A 26,865-nucleotide genomic window follows, 5' to 3' on the forward strand; every position below is an offset into this window, starting at 1 on the left:
AGCTATTTCGGCTATATTAATGAACAACTTAGATACAACGCACTGCTTTGCCACTGCATGCCATCATAAAAACAGAATTTAAAATTCCCAAAGCTTGACTCAAAGTTCCATATTAGCTTTTCAGGGAAATACTGTAACTATTTCAAGTCAGCCTTGGGGCACTGCTACCATTTACATCTTCTGTAATTCATAATTTTTCTTTCCCTTTCTTCAAAATCCTTGACACTAAAGCACATTCTTAGAAAGTTTACTTGTTTGAATTTTTAAGATAATATGTGTAGTAAACGTTTTACTAAGGTTGTCCTTATGTCAATAACAACATCAATAGATATGATACCAGATCAGTTTTTCAAATAGCAAAAATAGTGTTCTTTTAGTTTGATAAATACACTTCCAAGACTTCTGTATCATTTTAATAAGATAAATTATAACTAAAAGTGACATCTAGATATCCTCCATTAGCAATAGAAGAATTATTAAAAACTGTCACATGTTAACAGATAATTCAAGAGAGAATGGATTACATGATTATAAATGATAAAGCAGAACTTAGGCTTTAGGAGAATCAACTAATTAAAAGGCTGACTATGAATTCTTAGGCTTTTCCTGAAAGCAGAATATAAAATGTCAGTCACTGAACTTTTCAAGTTTAGATATCTTTTGTCTTTCCCTTTTAATTGCAATTTCTTATTCTTTTTTTTTAATTTGATACATAAAACAGGCTCATCTTCTTTCTATAGGGCTCACCATCTGATTTGGGTGTCACTTTCTGTCTGATATCATCTTGTAATAATGCTGTGATATTTACCATGGTTTCTTTTTCCTTTTAGAGTATCAGTCCAATTCAGTTGCTCAGTCGTGTCCGACTCTTTGCGACCCCATGAATCACAGCACTCCAGGCTTCCCTGTCCATCACCAATTCCCGGAGTTCACGCAAACTCATGTCCATCGAGTTGGTGATGCCATCCAGCCATCTCATTCTCGGCCGTCCCCTTCTCTTCCTGCCCCCAATCCCTCCCAGCATCAGAGTCTTTTCCAGTGAGTCAACTCTTCGCATGAGGTGGCCAAAGTATTGGAGCTTCAGCTTTAGCATCAATCCTTCCAATGAACAGCCAGGACTGATCTCCTTTAGAATGGACTGGTTGGAGACGGAACAAGATGGCGGAGGAATAGGACGGCGAGGCCACTCTCTCCTCCACAAATTCATCAAAAGAACATTTGAACGCAGAGTAAAGTCCACAAAACAACTTCTGAATGCTGGCAGAGGACGTCAGGCACCCAGAAAAGCAGCCCATTGTCTTCGAAAGGAGGTAGGAAAAACATAAAAGATGAAAAGCGAGACAAAAGACGTAAGGACGGAGCTCCGTCCTGGGAAGGGAGGCTTTAAAAAGAGAGAAGTTTCCAAACACCAGGAAACACTCTTACTGGCGAATCTGTGGCGAGCCTTGGAAGATCAGAGGGCCACATAACCCTCTTTTTTTTTTAAGATTTTTTTAAAACCCACAGACTACCCACCAAACAGTAACTCCCAGCGGAGAAGCAGCGCAGACGCCTGCATACGCCATTAGCAAGCGGGGGCTGGGCAGGGAGGAGCCGGCTGAGGCTGAACTGCTTAGAGAGAGGACTGGTCTTAAATGCCACGAGAACAATTTGAGAGAACTGGGGAGAGCAAAGCAGACTGTGGGATAGCTTCCCCACGAAAAGGCGGAAAGCTCTAACCTAAGACTCAGCCAGCCCCACTCACAGAATAAAGGACTGAGCAGAGCGAGCCGGCTGCGGTCGGCCCATCCCCCATCCCCCACCGAGACAGGCAGGGAGTGCAGCCAGAGCCGGAGTGGGCAACCGCGGCACCAGAAAGGCATCTGATACAAACTGCAGACAGGCTTGTTGCTAATCAGGACTTCTTGGGCTTGGGCCGGTCAATATCCCCCTGAGAAGGTGTGCCGGTTGTTCATCCAGAAAACTGAGTGGTGGGGACTGGGGAGGCGATAAGTCACAGAGACAGCACTCGCCAAACACCTGGTCCCCTGAACTGCTCGGACCAGTGAAGGCACAAAACGCAGGCCCAACCAAGTCTGTGCCTTTGTCGAGTACCTGAGAACCTGAACTTGAGCCGCTCAGACCTGGGAAGTGCATACAACCCGGCACCGGCCTCGGACAGTTCCCGGCAGAGCAACCTAGAGCCTGTGCAGTGTAGACTGGGACAGCACACGCGCTGTGAGTGGGGGCAAACCCAGTGTGGCCGAGTCGCTGCGAAAACTCCCCACAGACGCCAGAGATATTCGTCTGCATCGTTCCTCCCTTCCCAGAACAGGACTGAACAACTGAGCGTTAAAGTGTCCACCCACCCCCTAGTATCAAGGCGGAAATTAGACACTGAAGAGACCAGCAAACAGAAGTTAAAACAGAGGGAACCACCTTGGAAATGACAGATAGAGACGTCTAGAGGCTACTCCAAGAATAAGACCAAAAACCAGAGGCAAGAGGCTTAAGCCCGAATCCTGAGAACACCAGAGAACTCCTGACTCCAGGGAACAATAATCGATAGGAGCTCATCATACGTCTCCATACCTACACTAAAACCAAGCACCACCCAAGGGTCAACAAGTTCCAGAGCAAGACATACCACGCAAATTCTCCAGTAACACAGGAAACTAGCCCTGAGCTTCAATATACAGGCTGCCCAAAGTCACTCCAAACCCACTGACATCTCATAACTCATTACTGGACACTTCATTGCACTCCAGAGGGAACAAATCCAGCTCCACCCACCAGAACACCGACACAAGCTTCCGTAACCAGGGAACCTTGACAAGTCACCTGTCTAACCCCACACACAACGAGGAAACTACATAATAAAGAGAACTCCACAAACGGCCAGAAGAGGGAAAGGCCACCCCAAGCAAAGCATTATAAGCAAGATGAAGAGGCAGAGAAATACCCAGCAAGTAAAGGAACAAGATAAATTCCCATCAACACAAACAAAAGAGGAAGATATAGGGAATCTACCTGATAAAGAATTTCGAATTTTGGTGGTGAAAATGATTCAAAATCTTGAAAGCAAAATGGAGTTACAGATAAACAACCTGGAGAAAAAGATTGAGAAGATGGAAGAAAGGTTTAATAAGGACTTAGAGGAAATAAAAAAGAGTCAATATACAATGAATAATGCAATAGATGAGATCAGAAACACTCTGGAAGGAACAAACAGTAGAATAACAGAGGCAGAAGACAGGATAAGTGAGCTAGAAGACAGAATTGTAGAAATAAAAGAAACAGAGAGGAAAAAAGAAAAACAAATTAAAAGAAATGAGAACAATATTAGAGACCTCTGGGACAATGTTAAACGCTCCAACATTCGAATCATAGGAATCCCAGAAGAAGAAGACAAAAAGAAAGACCATGAAAGAATACTTGAGGAGATAATAGTTGAAAACTTCCCTAAAATAGGGAAAGAAATAATCACCCAAGTCCAAGAAACCCAGAGAGTCCCCAACAGGATAAACCCAAGGCGAAATACTCCAAGACACATATTAATCAAATTAACAAAGATCAAACACAAAGAACAAATATTAAAAGCAGCAAGGGAAAAACAGCAAATAACACACAAGGGGATTCCCATAAGGATAACAGCCAATCTTTCAACAGAAACCCTTCAGGCCAGGAGGGAATGGCAAGACATACTTAAAGTGATGAAAGAAAATAACCTACAGCCCAGACTACTGTACCCAGCAAGGATCTCATTCAAATATGAAGGAGAAATCAAAAGCTTTACAGACAAGCAAAAGCTGAGAGAATTCAGCATTACCAAACCAGCTCGCCAACAAATGCTAAAGGATCTTTTCTAGACAGGAAACACAGAAAGGGTGTATAAACTCGAACCCAAAGCAATAAAGAAAATGGCTACGGGATCATACTTATTAATAATTACCTTAAACGTAAATGGGTTCAATGCCCCAACCAAAAGACAAAGGCTGGCTGAATGGATACAAAAACAAGACCCCCATATATGTTGTCTGCAAGAGACCCACCTGAAAAAGAGGGACACATACAGACTGAAAGTGAAGGGCTGGAAAAAGATATTCCATGCAAATAGAGACCAAAAGAAAGCAGGAGTAGCAATACTCATATCAGATAAAATAGACTTTAAAACAAAGGCTGTGAAAAGAGACAAAGAAGGAAACTACATAATGATCAAAGGATCAATCCAAGCTGAAGATATAACAATTATAAATATTTATGCACCCAACATAGGAGCACTGCAATATGTAAGACAATTACTAACAAGTATGAAAGGGGAAATTAACAATAATGCAATAATAGTGGGAGATTTTAATACCCCACTTACATCTATGGATAGATCAACTAAACAGAAAATTAACAAGGAAACACAAACTTTAAATGATACAATAGACCAGTTAGACCTAATAGATATCTATAGGACATTTCACCCCAAAACAATGAATTTCACCTTTTTCTCAAGCGCACACGGAACCTTTTCCAGGATAGATCACATCCTGGGCCATATATCTAGCCTTGGTAAATTCAAAAAAGGTGAAATCATTCCATGCATCTTTTCTGACCACAATGCAGTAAGATTAGATCTCAATTACAAGAGAAAAACTATTAAACATGCCAACATATGGAGGCTGAACAATACGCTGCTGAATAATGAACAAATCATAGAAGAAATCAAAAGAGAAATCAAAATATGCATAGAAATGAATTAAAATGAAAACACAACAACCCAAAACCTCTGGGACACTTTAAAAGCAGTGCTAAGGGGGAAGTTCATAGCAATACAGGCACACCTCAAGAAACAAGAAAAAATTCAACTAAATAACCTAACTCTACATCTAAAGCAACTAGAAAAGGAAGAAATGAAGAACCCCAGGGTCAGTAGAAGGAAAGAAATTGTAAAAATTAGGGCAGAGATAAATGCAAAAGAAACAAAAGAGACCATAGCAAAAATCAACAAAGCCAAAAGCTGGTTCTTTGAGAAGGTAAATAAAATTGACAAACCGCTAGCCAGACTTATCAAGAAACAAAGGGAGAAGAACCAAGTCAATAAAATTAGAAATGAAAATGGAGAGATCACAACTGATAACACAAAAATACAAAGGATTATTAGAGAATACTATCAGCAATTATATGGCAATAAAATGAATAACCTGGAAGAAATGGAAAAATTCCTAGAAAAGTACAACTTTCCAAAACTGAACCAGGAAGAAATAGAAAATCTGAACAGACCCATCACAAGCACGGAACTAGAGGCTGTAATCAGAAATCTTCCAGCAAACAAAAGCCCAGGTCCAGACGGCTTCACAGCCGAATTCTACCAAAAATTTAGAGAAGAACTAACACCTATTCTACTCAAACTCTTCCAGAAAATGCTGCGCGAGGGAAACTTCCAAACTCATTCTATGAGGCCACCATCACCCTAATCCCAAAACCTGGTAAAGACCCCACAAAAAAAGAAAACAACAGGCCAATATCACTGATGAACATAGATGCAAAAATCCTTAACAAAATTCTAGCAATCAGAATCCAACAACATATTAAGAAGATCATACATCATGACCAAGTGGGCTTTATCCCAGGAATGCAAGGATTCTTCAATATCCGCAAATCAGTCAACGTAATACACCACATTAACAAACTGAAAAATAAAAATCATATGATTATCTCAATAGATGCAGAGAAAGCCTTTGACAAAATTCAGCATCCATTTATGATAAAAACCCTCCAGAAAGTGGGAATAGAAGGGACATACCTCAACATAATAAAAGCTATATATGACAAACCCACAGCAAACATTATCCTCAACGGTGAAAACTGAAAGCATTTCCCCTAAAGTCAGGAACAAGACAAGGGTGCCCACTCTCACCACTACTATTCAACATAGTTCTGAAAGTTTTGGCCACAGCAATCAGAGCAGAAAAAGACATAAAAGGAATCCAAATTGGAAAAGAAGAAGTAAAACTTTCACTGTTCGCTGATGACATGATCCTCTACACAGAAAACCCTAGAGACTCTACCAGAAAACTACTAGAGCTAATCAATGATTACACTAACGTTGCAGGATATAAAATCAACACACAGAAATCCCTTGCATTCCTATACACTAATAATGAGAAAATAGAAAGTGAAATTAAGGAAACTATTCCATTCACTGTTGCAACGAAAAGAATTAAATACTTAGGAATATATCTACCTAAGGAAACAAAAGACTTGTACATAGAAAACTATAAAACACTACTGAAAGCAATCAAAGAGGACACTAATAGATGGAGAAATATACCATGTTCATGGATTGGAAGAATAAATATTGTAAAAATGAGTATACTACCCAAAGTAATTTATACATTCAATGCAATCCCTATCAAGCTACCAAAGATATTTTTCACAGAACTAGAACAAATAATCTCACAATTTGTATGGAAATACAAAAAACCTCGAATAGTCAAAGCAATCTTGAGGAAGAAAAATGGAACTGGGGGAATTAACCTGCCGGACTTCAGGCTCTACTACAAAGCCACAGTCATCAAGACAGTATGGTACTGGCATAAAGACAGAAATATAGATCAATGGAACAAAATAGAAAGCCCAGAGATAAATACACGCACCTATGGACACCTCATCTTTGACAAAGGAGGCAAGAATATCAAATGGAGAAAAGACAGTCTCTTTAACAAGTGGTGCTGGGAAAACTGGTCAGCCACTTGTAAAAGAATGAAACTAGAACACTTCCTAACACCATACACCAAAATAAACTCAAAATGGATTAGAGAGCTAAATGTAAAACCAGAAACTATAAAACTCCTAGAGGAGAACGTAGGTAAAACACTCTCCGACATAAATCACAGCAGGATCCTCCATGACCCACCTCCCAGAATATTGGAAATAAAAGCAAAAATAAACAAATGGGACCTAATTAAAATCAAAAGCTTCTGCACAGCAAAGGAAACTATAAGCAAGGTGAAAAGACAGCCTTCAGAATGGGAGAAAATAATAGCAAATGAAGCAACTGATAAAGGATTAATCTCCAAAATATACAAGCAGCTCCTGCAGCTCAATTCCAGAAAAATAAATGACCCAATCAAAATATGGGCCAAAGAACTAAACAGACATTTCTCCAAAGAAGACATACAGATGGCTAACAAACACATGAAAAAATGCTCAACATCCCTCATAATCAGAGAGATGCAAATCAAAACCACAATGAGATACCATTTCACACCAGTCAGAATGGCTGCTATCCAAAAGTCTACATGCAATAAATGCTGGAGAGGATGTGGAGAGAAAGGAACCCTCTTACACTGTTGGTGGGAATGCAAACTAGTACAGCCACTATGGAGAACAGTGTGGAGATTCCTCAAAAAACTGGAAATAGAACTGCCATATGATTCAGCAATCGCACTCCTGGGCATACACACCGAGGAAACCAGAATTGAAAGAGACACGTGTACTCCAATGTTCATTGCAGCACTGTTTATAATAGCCAGGACATGGAAGCAACCTAGATGTCCATCTGCAGACGAATGGATAAGAAAGCTTTGGTACATATACACAATGGAGTATTATTCAGCCATTAAAAAGAATACATTTGAATCAGTTCTAATGAGGTGGATGAAACTGGAGCCTATTATACAGAGTGAAGTAAGCCAGAAAGAAAAACACCAATACAGCATACTAACGCATATATATGGAATTTAGAAAAATGCAAATGATAACCCTGTATACGAGACAGCAAAAGAGACACAGATGTATAGATCAGTCTTTGAGACTCTGTGGGAGAGGGTGAGGGTGGGATGATTTGGGAGAATGGCATTGAAACACATGTTGTCATATGTGAAATGAATCACTAGTTCAGGGTCAATGCATGTTATAGGATGCTCGGGGCTGGCATGCGGGGATGACCCAGAGGGAGGATAAAGGGAGGAGGGAGGTGGGAGGGGGGTTCAGGAGGGGGAACTTATGTAAACCCGGGGCGAATTCATGTCAATGTATGGCAAAACCAACCAATATAATATTGTAAAATAATTTGCCTCCAATAAAAAATAAATTAATTACAAAAAAATAAAAAATAAAAAAAATAAATAGAATGGACTGGTTGGATCTCTCTAACTGCTATATCAATTTCCTCTTAATTAAAACAGTGAATTATATGTAAAAAGATTAATATGTGATGGTAACCACATACACATTTATGTGGCATTAAAAATGGCTTCGGAGAAGGCAATGGCAAGCCACTCCAGTACTCTTGCCTAGAAAATGCCATGGATGGAGGAGCCTGGTAGGCTGCAGTCCATGGGGTCGCTACGAGTCATACACGACTGAGCGACTTCACTTTCACTTTTCACTTTCACACACTGGAGAAGGAAATGGCAACCCACTCCAGTGTTCTAGCCTGGAGAATCCCAGGGATGGGGGAGCCTGGTGGGCTGCCGTCTATGGGGTCACACAGAGTCGGACATGACTGAAGTGACTTAGCAGCAGCAGCAGCAAAAATGGCTTAACAGCAATTAGAGAGCTGAAAAGTAAGAATGATGGATAGAAATCACTGTCAGATAATGCAAACAGGCACTGGAAGCTGCAAAGACCACTATTCATTGGCAACTACTCATCTACAGGGTAATAACAGAATGTATAACTTGTAAGTAGCTAGATATTGTAGTGGATAGTGGGGGAGCGTGTGCCTAGAGTTTGGTAAGAGCAACACTGGACAGCTGACACATTCAATTTAATCTCTTAGGCTGAAAACTGGAAGGAAGCATGGACTCTGCAAGAGAGACTTTGCTGATTTGAGAGACAAGAATTGGATTTTCCAACAGAGACAGCAATGAATATTCAGAAATAGAGTGGGAGAATGAAAAAAAAGTTTTGGAAGCGACTCGGCTATTTTCCATCTATGTGGTGTTGGGCTACCTCAAGCCTGTTTTTCCATCTGCAGAAGGAGGTCCTGGGTGACGAGGCTCTGTAAGCACCTCCCAGCTCTACGAGCCCACTGTTATGCATTTAAGGGACATACATGGGAATCCTGTCTAATGACTGGGGCTCATCCTCAGGGAGCTTCCTCCCCCAACATCAGGACAAAATTCAAATACTGTTTTCTGATCTTCCTTCTTCTCAATTCAGCACCTGTTTCCTGCTTTACAGGAACTACGCTTGCACTCTAGTACCACTGCTTTGTGTCTCCTGGGACCCTAATTCACACTGAAGTCCTTGGACAAATGAGTCAGGACCCTGCCCACGCTCACTGACTTTTCCAGAGATGATCAGGTGGAAAGGCAGTATATAACACGAAGAAGTGAGTGGTCAGTGACAAAAATTCTGGTGTCAGAGGCAGATGGCAGGAAGATGTTTTTGAGAGGGAACCTTCCAGAGAACCAAGCCAGCTACCATACATCCTGTGGCCTCTATTTTTTCTGCTTTCCATCTCAGAGACTGAATCATAGGATCCTCCATTGGTTTAACAGTGACCAATATTTACACATCCATAATAAAGCAAACAGTAATATATGTGTATATATATATAATACATACATTAATATATATATATATTTATACATACATAATAGTGGGAGAATTGGGGAAAGCAGAGCACTGTCAGAGTTGAAGCTTCAACTAACTATATAAAAAAGTCACTAGGGGAAGTTTAAATTTGATAAATATAAAATAGCAGTATTTGTGAATTAATTTAACAGGCTTATTAAATATCTATCACATATCTAGCAGTTACAGGCATTGGAGTTACAAGTGAATGACACAGATAAAAATCCCTGCCCTCATGAAATATACATGTAAGTACAGGAAAGATATTAATCAAAAAATAAAAAATCAAAAGATAAAATACATTGGTGTGCTAAGGATGGATAAATGCAGGAAGCATTATCCCAATAAATGCCAGTTGCAAATTTAGCTATAAAGGGAAGTTTTCACTGAGTTAGTGAATTTGGAGTGAAGACCTTATGGAGGTAAGCTAAGTTTCAAAAGAAACCACACACATGAAAATTCTTATGTAGCTATCAGGATGTACTAGAATCTACATGTACAAAACACACATGGAGACAGAAACTTGAGAAAGAAAAGTTCCTGGGAGCATCTCACACTTTATTTATGATACAGAGTAACAAGAAAAGCATTTTATGCCAAGAAGGAGCCTAAAAAATAAAAAGGACACAAAAAATTGATTTATTATTGAGAATAGGTATTGAGCTTAAAAGCTTTGAAATAAATGTACATTGAGGTTTAATCTGATGAACGAAAAGCTAGTATTTTCAAACTGGAAAGCACAGTTGTTATGTGTAAACAAACACAAAATGACTTCAAGCTGATATTTGCAAATAAAAGTATCTAATATTCATCCATATTTTGTCCTATCTTTCATGATATATGGGATAATCACTTTTCTTAGCCATCTTTGCAGGTTGGGCAGTGTATCTTACTAGTTCTAAGCGCTGGTTCCTGGACAGAAACAAAGTGTATCATGTCCAGGCCGCAGTACCAAATTGCCTCCTGTGTTATTACTCTTTCCCTGCCACCACAATCAGAGAAGGCAATAGCAAACCACTCCAGTACTCTTGCCTAGAAAATCCCATGGACGGAGGAGCCTGGTAGGCTGCAGTCCATGGGGTCGCTGTGAGTCGGACATGACTGAGCGACTTCACTTTCACTTTTCACTTTCAAGCATTGGAGAAGGAAATGGCAACCCACTTCAGTGTTCTTGCCTGGAGAATCCCAGGGACGGGGGAGCCTGGTGGGCCGCTGTCTATGGGGTCGCACAGAGTCGGACACTACTGAAGTGACTTAGCAGCAGCAGCCACCACAATTGGAGATTCATAAAAAGATGGAGCCGCTACCATCTTATATTACTGTGTCCAGGATAAATCGATTCCTCTGGTGTCCTATGTTAGACATATATCCTGAGAAATAAAGGTAAACCTTTGTTATTTTAGTCTACTAATATTTGGGGGTTACCTCTTCTGTGGGGGTTTCCATTATTTCTAAATTGTCACTGTAAATACTTTGAGGAAAGAAAAGATTCTTATCCTTTAGGAAATATTCTGCTATAATTTTGCTTGACTGGCAGTAGGCAAATATTAAAATATATCAAAACACCTAATAGCAGAACCAAAACATAGACATCAATGATTACTACCACATCAGTAATTTAATATCATGCATTGACATGAGTAAATAAATAATTAAAATGGACTCTTCAGATGAAACTGTCATACAGTCAGTACTTTCTTAAGAACAGAATATTAAGAATTATCTCAGAAGTAATATTTAATTGTAAATATGAAGAAATAAAAATGAAAGAAAGTAATGTAGATACCCCACATAAGTTATTTGTAAAGTCAAAGAAGAGAAAATCCTGTAGAATTTATCATTTTAAAGTTTAGTGTATAAAGATTTTACTAGTGTATTAATCTGTATGCTTTTTAAAAGAAAGAAATGGAAAGTACAATGCTAACTTGAGGACTAAAATCCACATATTTCAAAGATTTCAAAAATGCATATTGGAAATCAAATATTCTTTTTTATTTGAATGGAAATGAGAAATAATGATCTGTAAAACCAACAAAGCCCAAGAGGATTTAATCAGCATAAGTTTTCCTTATTTAATATTGTCTATATTTTAAGCCCTGGTTGATGGTTATTTTCCAACAGTCCATTAATAACCTAGAAAAGAATTTCAAATGGATTTTGTGATTTAGGCCTATGTTTCAGAAATGGACTATTTAATGGAGAAATAAAATGTTTAAAGATGACTACATGAACTGTGTACTATTTGTCCTTCAGAATATTGAATGTTAAAAGTTTTTGGTTAAAGGTAGACTCGGACCACAGCCGAATGTGGTCCACTGGAGAAGGGAATGGCAAACCACTTCAGTATACTTGCCTTGAGAACCCCATGAACAGTAACAAAGGGCAAAATGATAGGATACTGAATGAGGAATTCCCCAGGTCGGTAGGTACCCAGTATGCTACTGGAGCTCAGTGGAGAAATAACTATAGAAGGAATAAAGGGATGGAGCAAAAGCAAAACCAATACCCAGCTGTGGATGTGACCAGTGATAGAAGCAAGGTCCGGTGCTGTAAAGAACAATATTGCATAGGAACCTGGAATGTCAGGTCCATGAATCAAGGCAAATTGGAAGTGGTCAAACAAGAGATGGCAAGAGTGAACGTCGACATTCTAGGAATCAGTGAATTAAAATGGACTGGAATGGGTGAATTTAACTCGGATGACCATTATATCTACTACTGTGAGCAGGAATCCCTTAGAAGAAATGGAGTAGCCATCATGGTCAACAAAAGAGTCCAAAATGCGGTACTTGGATGCAATCTCAAAAACAACAGAATGATCTCTGTTCATTACCAAGGCAAACCATTCAATATTACAGTAATCCAGGCCTATGCCCCAACCAGTAATGCTGAAGAAGCCGAAGTTAATCGGTTCTATGAAGACTTACAAGACCTTTTAGAACTAACACCCAAAAAAGATGTCCTTTTCATTATAGGGGACTGGAATGCAAAACTAGGAAGTCAAGAAACACCTGGAGTAACTGGCAAATTTGGCCTTGGAGCACGGAATGAAGCAGGGCAAAGGCTAATAGAGTTTTGTCAAGAGAATGCACTGGTCATAGCAAACACCCTCTTCCAACAACACAAGAGAAGACTCTACACATGGACATCACCAGATGGTCAACACCGAAATCAGATTGATTATATTCTTTGCAACCAAAGATGGAGAAGCTGTATACAGTTAGCGAAAACAAGACCAGGAGCTGACTGTGGCTCAGATCATGAACTCCTTATTGCCAAATTCAGACTTAAATTGAAGAAAGTAGGGAAAACCACTAGACCATTCAGATATGACCTCAATCAAATCCCTTATGATTATACAGTGGAAGTGAGAAATAGATTTAAGGGACTAGATCTGATTGATAGAGTGCCTGATGAACTCTGGACGGAGGTTCGTGACATTGTACAGGAGACAGGGACCAAGACCATCCCCATGGAAAAGAAATGCAAAAGAGCGAAATGGCTGTCTGAGGAGGCCTTACAAATAGCTGTGAAAAGAAGAGAGGTGAAAAGCAAAGGAGAAAAGGAAAGATATAAGCATCTGAATGCAGAGTTCCAAAGAATAGCAAGGAGAGATAAGAAAGCCTTCCTCAGTGATCAATGCAAAGAAATAGAGGAAAACAACAGAATAGGAAAAACAAGAGATCTCTTCAAGAATATTAGAGATTCCAAGGGAACATTTCATGCAAAGATGGGCTCGATAAAGGACAGAAATGGTATGGACCTAACAGAAGCAGAAGATATTAAGAAGAGGTGGCAGGAATACACAGAAGAACTGTACAAAAAAGATCTTCACGAGCAAGATAGTCACGATAACGTGATCACTGCCCTAGAGCCAGACATCTTGGAATGTGAAGTCAAGTGGGCCTTAGAAAGCATCACTACGAACAAAGCTAGTGGAGGTGATGGAATTCCAGTTGAGCTATTTCAAATCTTGAAAGATGATGCTGTGAAAGTGCTGCACTCAATATGCCAGCAAATTTGGAAAACTCAGCAGTGGCCACAGGACTGGAAGAGGTCAGTCTTCATTCCAATCCCAAAGAAAGGCAATGCCAAAGAATGCTCAAACTACCGCACAATTGCACTCATCTCACACGGTAGTAAAGTCATGCTCAAAATTCTCCAAGCCAGGCTTCAGCAGTATGTAAACCATGAACTCCCAGATGTTCAAGCAGGTTTTAGAAAAGGCAGAGGCACCAGAGATCAAATTGCCAACATCCGCTGGATCATGGAGAAAGCAAGAGAGTTCCAGAAAAACATCTATTTCTTCTTCATTGACTATGCCAAAGCCTTTGACTGTGTGGATCACAATAAACTGTGGAACATTCTTAAAGAGATGGGAATCCCAGACCACCTGACCTGCCTCTTGAGAAACCTGTATGCAGGTCAGGAAGCAACAGTTAGAACCGGACATGGAACAACAGACTGGTTCCAAATAGGAAAAGGTGTACGTCAAGGTTGTATATTGTCACCTTGCTTATTTAACTTATATGCAGAGTACATCATGAGGAACGCTGGGCTGTGGAAGAAGCACAAGCTGGAATCAAGATTGCTGGGAGAAATATCAATAACCTCAGATATGCAGATGACACTACCCTTATGGCAGAAAGTGAAGAGGAACTCAAAAGCCTCTTGATGAAAGTGAAAGAGGAGAGTGAAAAGTTTGGCTTGAAGCTCAACATTCAGAAAACAAAGATCATGGCATCTGGTCCCATCGCTTCATGGGAAATAGATGGAAAAACAGTGGAAACAGTGTCAGACTTTATTTTTTTGGGCTCCAAAATCACTGCGGATGCTGATTGCAGCCATGAAATTAAAAGACGCTTGCTCCTTGGAAAGAAAGTTATGACCAACCTTGATAGTATATTAAAAAGCAGAGACATTACTTTGCCAACCAAGGTCCGTCTAGTCAAGGCAATGGTTTTTCCCGTGGTCATGTATGGATGTGAGAGTTGGACTGTGAAGAAAGCTGATCGCCGAAGAATCGATGCTTTTGAACTGTGGTGTTGGAGAAGACTCTTGAGAGTCCCTTATACTGCAAGGAGATCCAACCAGTCTATTCTAAAGGAGATCAATCCTGGGTGTTCATTGGAAGGACTGATGCTGAAGCTGAAGCTGCAATACTTTGGCCACCTCATGCGACGAGTTGACTCACTGGAAAAGACTCTGTTGCTGGGAAAGGTTGGGGGCGGGAGGAGAAGGGGACGACGGAGAATGAGATGGCTGGATGGCATCACCGACTCTGTGGACATGAGTTTGAGTGTACTCCGGGAGTTGGTGATGGACAGGGAGGCCTGGCGTGCTGTGATTCATGGGGTCGCGGAGAGTCGGACACGACTGAGCGACTGAACTGACTGAACTGAACAGACTCCGGTATTCACAAGAAAGCATTCTTTTTCTTTTTGAATACTAGTTTTATTCAAATGGAAAGATAAGTAGGACAGCTCTGGTGGAACTTTACTCCTCCCCTTTTCCATACCAGAGAACTAACATTCACCTATGAGTGCATTCAACCATTCTTTCATTTATCCACTGGAGAAGCAAGAACTGACCGAGCATGTACTAAGTGATAGATGGTATACCAAGTACAAGTGATACAGAAATAAAAAATGCAGCTCCTGCCCTAAAGGCACTCACTCTTTCGGAAGTCTACATGCCAAACAGCAAATGTCAAGGTGAATGAGAACAGGGGCTCGAGAATCATATGGACGTGACTGCGTTCCAATCCCTCTCTGATTTGTCCAATATTAGCTATGTGACTCTGGGGAAAAATTCCCTTGTCAATGAAATGTGGCTTTAGTTCAGTTCAGTTCAGTCGCTCAGTCATGTCCGACTCTTTGCGACCCCATGAACCACAGCACGCCAGGCCTCCCTGTCCATCACCAACTCCCGGAGTTCACTCAAACTCATGTCCATCAAGTCGGTGATGCCATCCAGCCATCTCATTCTCTGTCGTCCCCGTCTCCTCCCACCCGGCTTATATTATAATCTATTAGTTGGACTAAATTAAATCATATACATATTTGGTCACATAGATTTATGAATTATTACACAGTTGAATCTGATATATGGTAGTTATTATGATGGCTTTTAAAAAAATGTTTAAATGTAAGAATTGCTACAAAAAAGGGTTGATGAGGAACTCTTTCTTATTTAGCCGGAAACTGTTGGAATGGGGTCGGTAAGGTCCATACAGACAATAAAAGCTGGACCACAGCTCAAAACACAAGGAAAACTGAGATAGCTAAGCTGTGGAGAGAAGTCAGAGTATGACACACACAAAGGTACAGAAAAGGGCACCAGGGAAGGGTTTAAGGAGCTGTGAGTACTTAGTAAGGGAGTGTTCTTGGCAAACTAGTGGGAGATGAGGCTGGAGAAATGGAAAAGAATTTAGATTTCATTCAGAAAGATTCATAATTTATCCTGAAGATGGTAGACATTCAATCAACAATAATGAAATAATTATATATTTATCTTTGCTTTATATTACTAGCAGAATCAAGCCCTCTTTGTGGTTCACAGGTGTTGAAATGAATTAGAACACAGTTTACACTTCAATATCAGAGTATTTATATCCATGCAGTCTTTATATAAGTGAGTAAGTAATTGAGGATACATTTTTCACTTTAGGAAATAACACGAGAGTTTAAAATATAAGTAAAATATATGATATTTATTCAGCATATATTTATGAAGATTACTTGGTGACAGGTACTATGCTAGAGTCTTCAGTGATAAACACAGAAGTCTGTTTCCTTCTTTCAAGGATATTACAATCTGAGTTAGTGAAATAGATACAAAAGCAGTAAGTTTTAAGATGTGTGTGCTCTCTTAGAAGTTTATGAAAGGCATGAGTAGTATGGAGAATAAAGTGAAGTGAAAGTCGCTCAGTTGTGTCCAACTCTTTGAGACCCCATGGACTATACAATCCATGGAATTCTCCAGGCCAGAATACTGGAGTGGGTAGCCGTTCTCTGCTCCAGGGGCTCTTCCCAACCCAGGGATTGAAGCCAGGTCTCCCACATTGCAGGCAGATTCTTTACCAGCTGAGCTACAGGGAAGCCCAGTATGGAGAACAGAATGGCTAAAAGCTCTTAGCAAGACCAGCATCAGAAGGACCAGCAAGGAGGCTACCTCAGTGGTTCAAGTTAGATTACGACGGCTTGAGGAGTAACAACTGCAGTGTTGATGGGGACAAGGGACCAATACGGGGTCTATAAAATGTCCTTACCTGAGAGTCCACATTTGAAGTACAATGAAATGACAGGTTTGTCTGGGGAAATGGTGTTACACACATGGGAACCTACTCTAAAGAAATCCAAGTGCTCTGGGAGCTGAAGGATAAACTATGAGGGTCCTGAACTTGTTCTCTCATAAATTTGGACCCACCCTCAAGCAGACCTGCTCCATGCAGGGTTCAGTGGGGCGTCTGCCATTGGAGTTACCTCTGTGGTCACTGAACTGTCCCTTTGGTCATTTTGTTTTCCATGCAGAAAGTCTATTTCACTCAAAGACGAACAGGCAACGACGTCTCTTTCCATCTGGAGGTGTATATGCTCAGTGTAAACAGCTGGTGGAACAACTGTGGGTGGAAATTTTGCTCTGTAGAAAATGACCTTGAGGAGCCACCATGGTCACACTGCTCTCAGGACTCAGGCCCATCTGCGGGGCTGGCTGAGTGCCTGGTCACTTGCTAGTCAGAGTTTAGGACATAAAATGTCTCCATCAGCAAGTTCATCTCCCGCCACACCACTGCCCCCTGGGTGTTGAATGCTCCTGTATCTCAGACAAGCTGCCTGTGGTTGATTTAGATATAAATCCCTCTTCTCACTGGCTCATCAGAAAAAAAAAAATCAAAATTTCCTGGAAGGTATATATTGAAGGCCAGAGTATATTAAGTCTGTTATTGACTTGATTTTTTTCTGCTTATTCTACTCCCTCCAAAGATGAGAGAAGGTTAGTGCGGCATGCCCTGATCGCACATAGGAATCATTGCATGTGGATGCTTATTTGGTTTTCATAAAGAAGAGCTTTCATACAGATTTCCTTTCTGCACACACATAAAATCAAATAAAATACAGTATAGGAGTCTGAAAACAATTTTTTTCCTGATTTTAATTTCTTTTATTTTCTTACTATTTAAAACTTTTTTCATTTCCTTATTCCTTTATTTCCCTTGCTTCCTTTTCAGGCTTTTTTTTTTTTTTAACTTTCTGCTCTACTTCTCTCATAACATTAGGATTCTGGTTTACTTTCTCCCTGACCTGTTTTAGTTTCCCCTCAAGTCTTCAACATCTCCAAACAGTGTCTTCCTCTAATTATTTCCTTCTCCCTTAACTCAGTCTTCCAGTTTACCTGTCACTGATTCTGTGCATCTTCCAGAAGATGGAATTCTTCACATTCCTTGCCCTTTTGTGAGCTGTCTCATTTTAGTTGACCACTTTTTCTAACTCTGAGAGCAACTAGGGAATAATGCCACGCGAGTCTCCTCTTCTGCCCTTCTAATGAGCTGCCTTCCATTTGACACTCAGACAGCAGCGAGAAAGAGACTCAAAGGGAATATAACTCTAAACAAGGGGATTTCTCTGCAGGACACAGAAACACATCAGTGTCCTTTGCATAAACCCATGGAACTGAGAGGCTGGTCTATGTAACCCACTGCTGCTTGGGGACCATAAACAATCACAGGAACCTCAGGAAGAGTTGCTCAGCTTTACAAGACTGATAACATGCAACGTGAAGTGTGACTACAGAGTGAACATATACTCAATACTGTTCTCTTCTGTCTAACTGTGCCTTTTTCTCTTCCAGCCCATAACCAGGATGGCAAAATCAAGAGAGGGAGGAAATTCTGGGAGAGAGTGAATGCAAAATTGAAACAAAATGTGTCAGCTCCCTACTGTGTCCACACACAAGATATCTGGTCACCCTGGATTCACAGAAATCTATGAAGATTGTGTAATTGCATTTTATTGGTTTTTAATCGAATACATAGTAGCAAATGATATGTTGCATTCACTGTTTCTATAACTGTTTATTAAGTGGATCTACTAATGAACTGAGAAGGCAATGGCAAGCCACTCCAGTACTCTTGTCTAGAAAATCCCATGGATGGAGGAGCCTGGTAGGCTGCAATCCGTGGGGTCGCTATGGGTCAGACACGACTGAGCGACTTCACTTTCACTTTTCACTTTCACACATTGGAGAAGGAAATGGCAACCCACTCCAGTGTTCTTGCCTGGAGAATCCCAGGGACGGGGGAGCCTGGTGGGCTTCCGTCTATGGGGTCACACAGAGTTGGACATGACTGAAGTGACTTAGCAGCAGCAGCAGCAGCACTAATGAACTGTGGTGCTGGAGAAAACTCTTGAGAGTCCCTTGGACTGCAAGGAGATCCAACCAATCCATTCTAGAGGAGATCAATCCTGGGTGTTCATTGGAAGGACTGATGCTAAAACTGAAACTGCAATACTTTGGCCACCTCATGCGACGAGTTGACTCACTGGAAAAGACTCTGATGCTGGGAAAGGTTGGGGGCGGGAGGAGAAGGGGATGACAGAGAATGAGATGGCTGGATGGCATCACCGACTCTGTGGACATGAGTTTGAGTGAACTCCAGGAGTTGGTGATGGACAGGGAGGCCTGACGTGCTGTGATTCATGGGGTCGCAAAGAGTCGGACACGACTGAGCGACTGAACTGAACTGACTGACTAATGACAGGTTATGTATCAGAAGATGCAACTAAAGTTATATACATTTTTACTTAACATATTAAATTTAATAAATCCCTTGGTCAGAGTAGATTGAAACGCACACATTTACCATGTGTAAAATAGATAGTTAATGGAAAACTGCTGTATAACACAGGGAACTCAATCCAGTGCTCTGTGATGACCAAGACAGGTGGGATGGAGTGGGGGGGTGGGAAGGAGGTTGAAGACGGAGGAGATACGTGTATGCTTATGGCTGATTCATGCTGTTGCACAGAAGAAATAAGCACAGCATTGTAATTATCCTCCAATTAAAAATAAATTTAAAAAAAATCCCTTAGTCACCAAATACTGAAAACGTTATTATATATAGAAATAATTAAACTCTACTAAGAATGAGTTTGAGTGAACTCCGGGAGTTGGTGATGGACAGGGAGGCCTGGCATGCTGTGATTCATGGGGTTGCAAAGAGTTGGACACGACTGAGCAACTGAACTGAATTGAACTGAAGAATAAAAATGATCTGTAAAAAATTTATTTAAAATAAGATATAACTGGCATAAAACAATTATATAAGTATAAAGCATATGTTATATTGGCTTGCTATATTTATGTCTTGTAATGTGATTACTGCTGTCAGTTCAGTTCAGTCACTCAGTCGTGTCCGACTCTTTGTGATCCCATGGACCACAGGATGCCAGCCTTCCCTGTCCATCACCAACTCCTGAAGGTGCTGAAACTCATGTCCATTGATTCAGTGATGTCATCCAACCATCTCATCCTCTGTCATCCCCTTTTTCTCCTGCCTTCAATCTTTTCCAGCATGATGTTTTTTTCCAAGGAGTCAGTTCTTCGCATCAGGTGGTCAAAGTATTGGAGTTTCAGCTTCAACATCAGTCCTTCCAATAAATATTCAGGACTGATTTCCTTTAGGATGGACTGGTTGGATCTCCTTACAGTCCAAGGGACTCTCAAGAGTCTTCTCCAACAACACATTTAAAAAGCATCAATTCTTCAGTATTCAGCTTTCTTTATAATGCAGCTCTCATATCCATACAAGACTACTGGAAAAATCGTAGCTTTGACTAGACAGACCTTTGATGGCAAAGTAATGTCTCTGCTTTTTAATATGCTGTCTATGTTGGTCATAGTTTTTCTTCCAAGGAGCAAGCGTCTTTTAATTCTATAGCTGCAGTCACCATCTGCAGTGATTTTGGAGCCCTGAAAATAAAGTCCACTGTTTCCCCATCTATTTTCCATGAAGTGATGGGACCAGATGCCATGATCTTAGTTTTCTGAATGTTGAGTTTCAAGTCAACTTTTTCACTCTCCTCTTTCACCTTCAGTAAGAGGCTCTTTAGTTTTTCTTCACTTTCTGCCTTAAGGATGGTGTCATCTGCGTATCTGAGGTTATTGATATTTCTCCCAGCAATCTTGATTCCAGCTTGTGCTTCTTCCAGCCCAGCCTTCCTCATGATGTACTCTGCATATAAGTTAAATAAGCAGGGTGACATTATACAACCTTGACGTACTCCTTTCCCAGTTTGGAACCAGTCTTTCGTTCCAAGTCCAGTTCTAACTGTTGCTTCCTGACCTGCATACAGATTTCTCAACAGGCAGGTAATGTAGTCTGGTATTTCTACCTCTTATAGAATTTTTCACTGTTTGTTGTGATCCACACAGTCAAAGGCTTTGGCCTAGTCAATAAAGCAGAAGTAGCTGTTTTTCCAGAACTCTCTCGCTTTTTCGATGATCCAACGAATGCTGGCAATTTGATCTCTGGTTCCTCTGCCTTTTCTAAATCCAGCTTGAATATCTGGAAATTGTTGATTTACATACTGTTGAAGCCTGACTTGGAAATTTGAGCATTACTTTGCTACCGTGTGAGATGAGTGCAATTGTGCGGTAGTGTGAGCATTCTTTGGCATTACCTTTCTTTGGGAGTGGGATGAAAACTGATCTTTTCCAGTCGTGTGGCCACTGCTGAGTTTTCCAAGTTTGTTGGCATATTGAGTACAGCACTTTCAGAGTATTATCTTTTATCATTTGAAATAGCTCAACTGGGATTCCATCACCTGGAATAGCTTTGTTTGTAGCGATGTTTCCGAAGGCCCACTTGACTTCGCATTCCAGGATGTCTGGCTCTAGGTGAGTGATCACATCATCTTGATTATCTGGGTCATGAAGATCTTTTTTGTATAGTTCTTCTGTGTATTCTTGCCACCTCTTCTTAATATCTTCTGCTTCTGTTAGGTCCATACTGTTTCTGTCCTTCATTGTGCCTGTCTTTGCATGAAATGTTCTCTGGATATCTCTAATTTTCTTGAAAAGGTCTCTAGTCTTTCCATCCTATTGTTTTCCTCTGTTTCTTTGCATTGATCACCGAGGTAGGCTTTCTTATCTCTCTGTGCTATTCTTTGGAACTCTGCATTTCAATGGGTATATCTTTCCTTTTCTCCTCTGCCTTCTCCTTCTCTTCTTTTCTCAGCTATTTGTAAGGCCTCCTTAGACAACCACTTTGCATTTTTGCATTTTTTGTCGCGGGGGGATGGTCTTGATCACTGTCTCTTGTACAATGTCATGAACCTCCATCCATAGTTCTTCAGGCACTCTTGTCTAAGTGACCTAATTCCTTGAATCTACTTATCACTTCCATTGTAGAATCATAATGGATATGATTTAGGTCATACCTCAATGGTCTAGCAGTTTTCCCTACTTTCTTCAACTGAAGTTTGAATTTGGCAAATATGGAGTTCATGATCTGAGCCACCATCAGCTCCCATCTTGGGTCTTCATCACTGGTGAAAGTAATGGCAAACTGCTTCAGTATTCTTGCCTTGAGAACCCCATGAACAGTATGAAAAGGCAAAAAGATAGGACACTGAAAGATGAACTCCCCAGGTGGGTAGGTGCCCAATATGCTACTGGAGATCAGTAAGAAATAACTCCAGAAAGAATAAAGGGATGGAGCCAAAGTGAAAACAACACCTAGCTGTGGATGTGACTGGTGATGGAAGTAAAGTCTGATGCTGTAAAGAGCAATATTGCATAGGAATCTGGAATGTTAGGTCCATGAATCAAGGCAAATTGGATGTGGTCAAACGGGAGATGGCAAGAGTGTACATTGACATTTTAGGAATCAGTGAACTAAAATGGACTGGAATGGGTGAATTTAACTCAGATGACCATTATATCTACTACTGTGGGCAAGAATCCCTTAGAAGAAATGGAGTAGCCATCATAGTCAACAAAAGAGTCCAAAATGCAGTACTTGGATGCAATTTCAAAAATGACAGAATGATCTCTGTTTGTTTCCAAGGCAAACCATTCAATATCACAGCAATCCAAGTCTATGCCCCAACCAGTAATGCCAAAGAAGCTGAAGGTTCTATGAAGACCTAGAAGACCTTCTAGAACTAACACCCAAAAAAGATGTCCATTTCATTATAGAGGACTGGAATGCAAAAGTAGGAAGTCAAAAGATACCCTGAGTATCAGGCAAATTTGGCCTTGGAGCACAAAAGGAAGCAGGACAAAGGCTAACAGAGTTTTGCCAAGAGAAAGCACTGGTCATAGCAAACACCTTCCAACAACACAAGAGAAGACTCTACACATGGACATCACCAGATGGTGAATACCGAAATCAAACTGCTTACTGCTGTACCTTTAGCTAAATCTCTATCACGTCACATAATTATCATTTCTTTTTTGTTGTGAAAACATTTAAGATCTGGCGTCACAGCAATCTTGAAGTTTACTATATAGTATTGTTGACTGTAATCACTACCTTGTGCATTAGACCGCTAGAACTTCTCCATCTTCTCTCTGCAAGTTTATACACTTCGGCAGCATCTCCCTGATTCCCCTACCCCTGTCACCTGTTAACCACCATTCTACTTTTTGTTTCTACAAGTTTGGCTTTTTTAGATTCCACACGCAATATTTATACAATATTTGTCTTTGTCCGGCTTAACTCATTAAGCATAATGCCCTCACATTCCCTTCATGCTGTAGCAAATGGCAAGATTTCCTTACTTTTTATGGCTGAATAATATACTAGTGTGTGTGTGTGACAGGGAGGCCTGGCGTGCTGTGGTTCATGGGGTCGCTAAGAGTCGGACACGACTGAACTGAACTGAACTGAAGTTTGTTTTCATATCTTGGCTACAGTGACTAATGCTGTGAAAAACATGGGGGTGCAGAAATATCTGAGAGTCTGCTTCCATTTCCTTCCTGTTTACACCCAGAAGTGGGATTGCTGGATCATATGGTAGTTGTATTAACAATGCTTAATATTTGTGAGGGCTAACTATTGGTGCTATGCTCAGAACAATACAGTGAGGTAGGTTGCTCTTTAATGTAACATTTTTAAAGAAAGGAACTCAGGAAAGTGAGTATTTGCTCACAGCTAATAAGTGGAAGAGCTGGGTTTGAGAATGCTCTACTTGGGGATAGCAGGGAAAATTGGACGTGTGTGTGTGTGTGTGTCCATATGTGCATAATACATGTATATACATAGCCATATATTTTTAAACCTAGCTTTGATCACTCTTTGTATAGAAAAACCTTTGTGCAAATGTGAACATTAAAGTTTAATTTAAATCACTGTCATTCTAAAGTGGAACTGTCCATTAATCACATTCTGCAGAGTGTGGACTGATTCAATACTCAACTTGGAAATTGCTGCAGGTATCTTTCTTCCCATTTCAAGTGCATGTTCTGCAAAAACATGCTACATTATCTCTCCCATCAGCATTTGGTGTGTTGCAGCAAAATCAAAGGCATCTTAAACATTTCAGCGAGAAGAATTTCTTTGAGAACTAAACTGAAAGTTCGTTCAGACAGAAAGCTGAGCTCTATGGCAATTCTCATAAAATTATATTAAATTCTACATTTTGAGATATTCCACCTTTGTTTTCAGAATCCACTGGGCATCATTTCTTCTTTTTCATTCCCCATTCACATTGTTCCATATCTAGCAATGAACTAAGATCTTTGTCATGTTTAAAAACAATAATTTCCATCTATTACCAAAGCAAAATCTGTTAAAATCTTCCAAGATTTGAGCACTATAATAGGAGGTATGATATGTTAAGTCAAATTTGATATCATATATATCATACACATATATAACTCTATATAAATTGCACTCAGGGCAAAACAACATCCTTCTGCCTCTATTAGGAAGACCTCAAAAAATTTACATATAATAAAAAACACGGGACATAAATGTCCTTTAATATAATCATATGCATATATATGCATTATATGATAATATGTGCAACAGATGTGAAATTACATTATTTTCATATTTGTCTTGCTAATGCTGTGAATTTATTGGTCTTTAGTAAGTTCTAAAATTTATAGCTGTAAAAGCTATTTTCATAACATTTGCATCTGTAAAGTAATACAAAACTTAATACATGATCTCTGCAGGGATCTAATGATTTAAATTATATCACGGTAGCCTTCAAATAAAGTAAAACTTTCAAAATAGTGTTCTTTAAAATGCATGGCCTCATCCATTCAAACTTAAAATACTTATGCAGTATTCTCTGTGCATTTGATAAGTTACAGAAAAAGTTTATTTGGTGTGTTTTTAACATATACCAAATCAAATAAGGCTATCCTCATATTTTCAGGCTAAAAAGTGTTGGACAGTAACTTGCAAAAAGAACAAAACTAGTTTGAGAGAAAGGGTCACGCCGAGGTCATCAAGAAGCCCATCTTAAAAGGTGAGTGATGGATTATACTGTGTTAGGTAGAAGACAAGGGGGAGGTTGATAACATGAAGATTAGAAGAAGACAGATCAAGGCAACAGGTAACCTTGTTTATTTGGAATGTAAAACTTATTTGGAAGCTGTCTAAACAACTGATAGATAAATCAACGTGAAAACGTTCTTCCCAAGAATATAAAATCTAGAATAAGGGGTTTTTACAAGAGGAAATGCCAAAGGTCTTTCCAGATAATAAAACTTTCTGCTAAATTTCACTCCATTCAGTTGAGAGTGATTACAGAATTTAGGTATGTGAGATGCTCCCATTCTGAATTTCTTCTGAAAACACAGACTTATGAATGCGTTAAAATTTTTTTTCAAAAAGTATTCTATCAGTATTGAATATACATTAAGCCAGTTTATTACCTTAAGAGGCAGTCAGCAAAACAATTTTCATCTTTCTTGTACTTGTTGTTATATGACCAAAGCTTGGTTTCTGAAAACATGTGCTGTGTGCTAAGTCACTTCAGTCTTAAGACCCTTTGGACTGTAGCCCACTAGGCTCCTCTGAGCACGGGATTCTCCAGGCAAGAATAGTGGAGTGGGTTGCCATGCCCCACGCCAGCGGATCTTCTCAACCCAGGGATCGAACCCATGTCTCTTATGTCTCCTCCATTTGGCAGGCAGGTTCTTTACCAGTAATGCCACCTGTGGAGCCCTTCTGAGAACATAATACATGCAATCATATCTAAGGTTTCTAAACTAAGCACATTCTTATAAAATCATAAAAATAAATATTTTCTAAAAACCATAGGAAGACTGATGATATTCAGGTGTTTAAATTCTTTCACGCAAAATTCAACTCTACCTCTTAAGTTGTCTACATCTAAGAAGCTCAAAACAAAACAATCTGGAGAATTTTTTTCCCAATATATTATGAGGGAATAAAATATTATACTTAATCTATGTGTAAGGAGATCCAACCAGTCCATTCTAAAGGAGATCAATCCTGGGTGTTCATTGGAAGGACTGATGCTAAAGCTGAAACTCCAATACTTTGGCCACCTCATGCGATGAGTTGACTCACTGGAAAAGACTCTGATGCTGGGAGGAATTGGGGGCGGGAGGAGAAGGGGACGACAGAGAATGAGATGGCTGGATGGCATCACCGACTCGATGGACATGAGTTTGAGTGAACTCCGGGAGTTGGTGATGGACAGGGAGGCCTGGCGTGCTGTGATTCATGGGGTCACAAAGAGTCGGACACGACTGAGCGACTGAACTGAACTGAACTGAAGCTCACTAAGTTACAAAATTAGTTTCTTAAATGTATCAACACCTCATTCCCTCATTAAATTGTTTGCTTTAAATGTGTTAGTCTCAGAGGAGCTTTGGGGGTGGATGTCCATGAAATTTTGGTTGCATTTTCTTTATAAAAACATAACCTTCATGGTATTAATGAATAGCTAGTACATGCTTCTTAACAATCTGTATATAAATGGTGTATTTCTTCCTACAAGGTTTTGTCTCAGGCCGTGTTTATTTGTTACAAGCAGGAAAGATTGGTCAAAGTCAATAGCCCTGGGGAACCTGGCTAACAGAAGCCAACTGCTCTCAAGGAACACCGCTTCAAGCTAAGCTTGCCCTGCCCAGTGACGCATGTAGTGAAGAGCCAGGAACCAGCTGGAAAGCAGCCTGGGGGTGAGCGCAATGAAAGGACTCACGGTGCCCCTTCCATGATGCTTCCACAGTGAGGGCAGCAGCGTGGCACTGAGGGAGATGTGTGGGCTTTGGATTTAGGAAATCCTCAGCGTAACAGTGCTTCCCTGGTGGCTCAGCTGG

General features: G+C 40.2%; 1 pseudogene; it reads left to right on the top strand.

Annotated features, from left to right (window-relative positions):
* Window positions 1-26,865, top strand: part of LOC129549199 (eukaryotic translation initiation factor 3 subunit C-like) — a 64,717-nt pseudogene that overhangs the window by 22,248 nt on the left and 15,604 nt on the right.

Source organism: Moschus berezovskii, chromosome 26 (assembly GCF_049115385.1).
Source record: "Moschus berezovskii isolate FMDL1 chromosome 26, NW_MosBer_1.0, whole genome shotgun sequence".
Taxonomy (NCBI): domain Eukaryota; kingdom Metazoa; phylum Chordata; class Mammalia; order Artiodactyla; family Moschidae; genus Moschus; species Moschus berezovskii.